Source organism: Aplysia californica, unplaced genomic scaffold (assembly GCF_000002075.1).
Source record: "Aplysia californica isolate F4 #8 unplaced genomic scaffold, AplCal3.0 scaffold00008, whole genome shotgun sequence".
Taxonomy (NCBI): domain Eukaryota; kingdom Metazoa; phylum Mollusca; class Gastropoda; order Aplysiida; family Aplysiidae; genus Aplysia; species Aplysia californica.
In genome coordinates, this window is record NW_004797278.1 from 1,236,311 (window position 1) to 1,241,901 (window position 5,591).

General features: G+C 39.9%; 1 long non-coding RNA gene across 2 annotated transcripts in view; it reads left to right on the forward strand.

Annotated features, from left to right (window-relative positions):
* Window positions 1–1,028, forward strand: part of LOC101846783 — a 36,477-nt gene extending 35,449 nt beyond the window's left edge. For both annotated transcript variants that reach the window (XR_220065.3, XR_001184814.1), the window contains exon 3: window positions 888–1,028. This is a non-coding gene — a long non-coding RNA (uncharacterized LOC101846783). The remainder of the gene's footprint in view (window positions 1–887) is intronic.
* The last annotated feature ends 4,563 nt before the right edge of the window (window positions 1,029–5,591 follow it).

The window sequence follows — 5,591 nt, forward strand, 5'->3', positions numbered from 1 at the left end:
TCTTCTTCTTCTTCTTCTTCTTCTTCTTCTTCTTCTTCTTCTTCTTCTTCTTCGCATTCCCCTCTCCTTCTCCTCTTCCTCCTCCTCCACCTCCTCTGATAGTTATGATTATTGTGGTGATGTCTCCGTCGCCATGACAACAACAACACATTTGATAATATCATGTTAACGTTTGCACAGACACCAGGTTTTTGACCGTAGCCTTTATGCAGCTTTTGCCTTGCTTGTGATGTTTTTAATCCTGAGGTTCCATAATGCGCAGACATCTATCGTACAGCTGTGGGAAATTTTTTTTATCGAGTATCTCCGTCTGTCTGCTGGGATCTTGTATCCCTCTCAATCCAGTCTAACCTTGGCAGGTAGCGTCACATATGATCTAAATAAATAATTGTGACGATGGGGCGAAAAACATCTGCAAATACAATTGCGTAAAAGACGAAGGCTACATTTCATGTATTTGAAAGTTATCTCCTTTAAATCGCTGTAAGCTGTTTAACTGTTCTTAGTCTAGAACGATTTTTTCTTCAGGAAAGAGAAACAAACAAAAAATTATTTTTTAAAAAAATTGTTTTATTCTTTTCACAAGTGAACCTATATTATTATGTGTCTTTTCTTGCTTTTCTCAACATTCGGTGTTTGAATTTAAACAAAATAATTCTCAATCGTATGCACTCGATGCCACAGTTTAAGAAACTGCAATTGCTATTAATTCCCACAATTTTGGACTTAATGTATCTAAACATCTGGCCAACAAAATACTTGTAGGCCTGCTAATAACTGTGTTTTACTATTCATTCACCAAATTGTTTTTTAGAGAGGTTTATATGGTTAAACTTGGAGATCAGAAAGGCACACCGTGGTTTTTGACACATTAAAATGTTTTACAGGCACAAGATGGCTTACTTCCTGACATGGGCAACGTTGTCCTTTCTGTGCCTGTGTGTGGCTGCTCAAGGTGAGGTGGTCCCAACAAGCGGAGTGGGGCCCTCACAAGAAGAATCAGATTCCTGTAAGTTTTGACAATGACAATCTTTATTCATCTCGCAGAGAGAAATTTGTCTTGGTCGTTCACAATGGCAGTAGACGTTACAAAGGTTAGGTGCACTGACGTATACGCATAACAAGACAGGACATTAGTAAATACATGTCTCACGTGCTGTAAACAACCCGCCCCGTATAACATTCTCTCTCTCTCTCTCTCTCTCTCTCTCTCTCTCTCTCTCTCTCTCTCTCTCTCTCTCTCTCTCTCTCTCTCTCTCTCTCTCTCTCTCTCTCTCTCTCTCTCTCTGTTTCATTTGTAGCACTGTGTGTTCAGTAACCTCACTGCAGTTGGTGTGAGTGAATATCTATATCTGTCTGTTCTTGCTTTTTTGGAAATGTATCGTTTACCACGGGTCGATAGTTGAAATTCCGATGTCAGTGGGTGCTATGGTCACTTAGCATCATTTCCGCCTTTTTTACAACGTTTGTCTTGTGCTGATATTCAAAGTTACTTAGGTCTCTACCAATTATTCTTGATGCATTTCTGATCAACTTGTTTATTTTTATGATGTGCTGCCTTCCCAGATTGCTACCATAGCAAGTGATATCAAAATTTATCGAATTTCTATTGTGGTAGTGTAGAAATTCTGAAGGATGGATGGATTCAGATTGAAAGACATAAGTTTCCTCAAAAAGTACAGCCTCTGATTTACCTTTTTAAAGATATCGTTTACGTGATTTTGCCATGTAAATGTGTTGTCGATTGTAAGACCAAGATATTTGTATGAATCCTTGATTTCAATTGTTTCTTGTTCAATTACGAGTTGTGTGATTGTTGGCTGTTCGTCCTGTGCATGCCGTCCGTTATTTCTTTCTTTTGTTGGTGTTATGTCTGTTGATTACTTCTTGTTATTGTGATTGTTTATGTTTTTGTTGATTTTGATGGTACCTTAGTTGTTTGTGACTCTTTTTATTTGTTTGCATTTAACGGTACACGTGATTTTGTGTTGTAATATGTACTTTGAAAGAGACCACCATCACATTTAATCTGCTTTTTTTTCAAGTCATTCGACAGTACATGAACGGTATTGGGATGCCGAAATCACGAGGACATTTTATTTACGTTTCTCGAACACCGGAGCAAAGTCAAAAGGAAAAAAGCTTCCAAAATCAAAAGCCAATAAATTGTTCATGACCTCATATCAAAGAGCGAGTAAAACGGATTCAGAGAATGGCAGTAGGCCTAGCAAGACGCACGATGGATGAATGTATCGATGATACGCAAGTAGATCTCAGTCCAGATAAAAAAGAGGTTTGTGTTGCTGTTGCTCGCAGGTCGCGAGAAGACGAACTCTGGCTTTCCATAAATTTTCTAAATGAAGAAACATGTCGCGGGTAAATATGTAGTACTAGGTTTGAGACCGAGCAATGTAAATTTGTTAGAGCTAGTTGGGGTGAGTTAACCTCCCCATGAGAACAATCTATTTTCTATACTTCTATACGTTATAATATCTCTTCCTTTTCAACGTTTCCAATGCTTCATATTTACACTCAGTCTTCCCTCCCCTTTTTCTGTATTTTTTTTTCGGTCCTTCTTTCCTGTTCCCTGCTAAAAGTAATTCTTCGGAAGGCAAGCATTTCGCATTCAGACACGTGCAGTGTCTACGCGTCCCCTGCCTGCCTCGTCATAAGGTGTGGCTGTCTTACCACTTCCCTCACTCTCCCACTTTCCACGTCCTGTCTCACTCAAACCCTTGACCGTTTACGCACTGTGCGTGCTCGTTTACCAATAAGGTGCTGCATGCCCCAGACATGACAGTCGAGGCAGGCGTTCGAGTCTTCTCTGGGCGCATTGCGGCGTGCTGGCTCCCCGCGACTCACGGCTCATCTTTGTTTGTTTGACAATCAAGAGAAAGCACGAAGTGATAACAAAATGATGTGTAGTTCAAGATGCGGAGAGTTTGCTTTTGCTCTCTCTGTCTTCTCTATCCCCACCCCCTTTCCTCTACTCCTTTGCCATCACACCACTTTCCAACTTTGAAGAGAAACCACTGTCCTTTTTGTCTGCACATATTACAGCACTAACCATTCTCACAACTCGCTTCAATCCTAACAGTTATTAAAATTGTAAAACATATCGTTTATTGTACAAACATAATTCATTCACGCACATTTGTTTGACCTCTTACTCTAGCATAACACGAGGACAATCTCTCTCTTTCTCTCTCTCTCTCTCTCTCTCTCTCTCTCTCTCACGCACACACACACACACACACACACACACACACACACACACCTTTAAACGTTCCCCCTCAGCTAACACATCCACACTACGCACAAACACCTGCGATTGTTGTCGTGTCTTCTGATTTAAAAAAAATAATTCTTTTTTAAAGTCATGCAGAACTGGAGCCTTGTAACACCGGCTAACCTCCTGGGCGTGTGAAAATTTAAAACGCCTTCTCTTTTTGTTGGGTACAATAGCTGGGTTATGGAGTTGGTATTCTGTTGAGAACGATGGGCGCCTGGAGAGGGAAGACCATAAAATTAGTAGTTGTGCACGAGGTACTGCGACCATTGACTGACCCATCTTTTTGTGGCCCGCAGGGGAGGGTAAAATGATACCGTTTTGTCAACTCACAAACGTAGCAAAGGGTGACCCATCTCCACCGGTTATCTTCCAAAAGTGAAAAAAGTCAGGTCCCAGAGAGGAAAACTTTAAGAAGCCTTTGGAACTTTCTCGAAGAATTAACTGTTACATTGTTGTATAATATTTTGTCGTAAGAGCTGCATTCCAATGCCAGATCCGTGATTTGCTCGCTGATTTTTACTTCATAGTAGACCAATAATATTGAGTAACTTCTATTGCTATAACTTTGGAAAGGGTATGTGGAGGCAGTTAATGATTCAGTCTATGCGGATTTTTGTGTTGTTCTGTGAAAGCGTAACTGAACGTGCTCTTGGAGTCTGTCAGAAATATGACTTCTCCAATAAATTGTATTTCATAGACTGAAAGTTATTTCTCATATTTCTTAATCTCAACCCAAAAATATTTCCTCTCTTTGTGATTTGCCTCTGTGCCCTCAACTTTTTTCCAATAGCCACCAAGATTATTTAATACTTTTCAAAATACAAATAAAAAATGTGAAAAACGTATTCTTTAAATTTAAAAGAAGGCCCTATAAACTATGGTGTAGTTTAACCAGGTGCCTAATTGGAATAACAAAGTTATCCCTTTACTTACTTATAAACTACAGACCTAGACTCTATGTGTTTGAAAAATGGGAAATATATATTTTCAATCTTTAGCACGCTTGTAGGTCAACCTAGATTTAAATTGTGCTCCTCGATTTTTCGAATAATGTTAATAGCAGGGAACTGAACTCAGTGATGTTTCTACATCAATCTTTGCAAAATGTGAACTGGAAAAAGAGTCCGAAGAAAAAAGACTTTTCAGAAATGTTTTATCTCTCCTGGTGTTGCTGATGAGTAAAACTGTTTGCTGAAATGATAAGCTTCTTCCTTCGTGTTTTTTCTCCATTTCGTTGTTGGCCGAACACATTCCCAACAGCAAGAGGGCAGGTAAACATTGCAGAGAGGCAGAAAATGAGGGGGTCTTATTCATTGAAAAGGGGTCAAGGAGTTAAGGTTTACCTAGCTAAGGTGTATGCTAGCGTCTTAATACAGTTAACTGACTTAACTCCCTTCTAGAAAACCGGCAAACAATGGATACGTTCATAATTGGTAGCCGAAGTTTAAACCGTATGTCTGCTGATCTGTCGTTTTCTCTTCTCCACGTGACCCGAGGTGACACTTCTCCTTTGAAAGGTCATGAAATCTCCAGGTGAATTAATAACTTAATATTAATAGGCCAGAACTCCCCTGGATGCAGACAAAATTATTGACCCCTTATACCTTTGTAATCACAGGAGAAGCGGTGGGAAGAGTGGAAATGATCCCTTTTTCGTGTGTTTCTTTCATTCTCAGAGAGAGAAAATGAACTACAATGTTCATTAAAAATAGTACCGTCCGCTTTATTTAATGGATTACACTGCGATGTCAGCCAGAACAAATCTCATGTGCCGATTGGAGTCAAAGCGGTTTGATTAAATGCGTGAAGCCCCGAAGGTTGGAGAAAAATCAAAGGAATCTAAATGAGATGGCGCAAAGCGTGAACGTAAAGGAATGAGAGTTCACGAGAACGACATAAAAATGTCCTGTCTGGAGACACTTTTGGACAATAATTTGGTCATAATAATGTGCCACCGATATTTTGTGTGCGCTTAATACGACTCCGTTAGACTATCGTCGACTCCAGTGCTGAAATTTATTGAACTGTAGCAAAGGCTGCCCATCCTCAAATTCAATCACGTTGTCAGAAGATGCTATGGGAACAGTATGCATTTTTGCTCCAGTTGCCCCTCCCCCGTTTTTTCTTCTCTAATATATGTATATATCGAGAGATATAGGGCGAATGAGAGAGATGAGAGAGAAGGGGGGGGTGGATAAAAGTTTAAAATAAGAGAGAGCAGGGCAAGAAGAGAAATATACAGGAAAGAAGACAGACAGACAGACAGACAGACAGACAGACAGACAGACAGACAGACAGA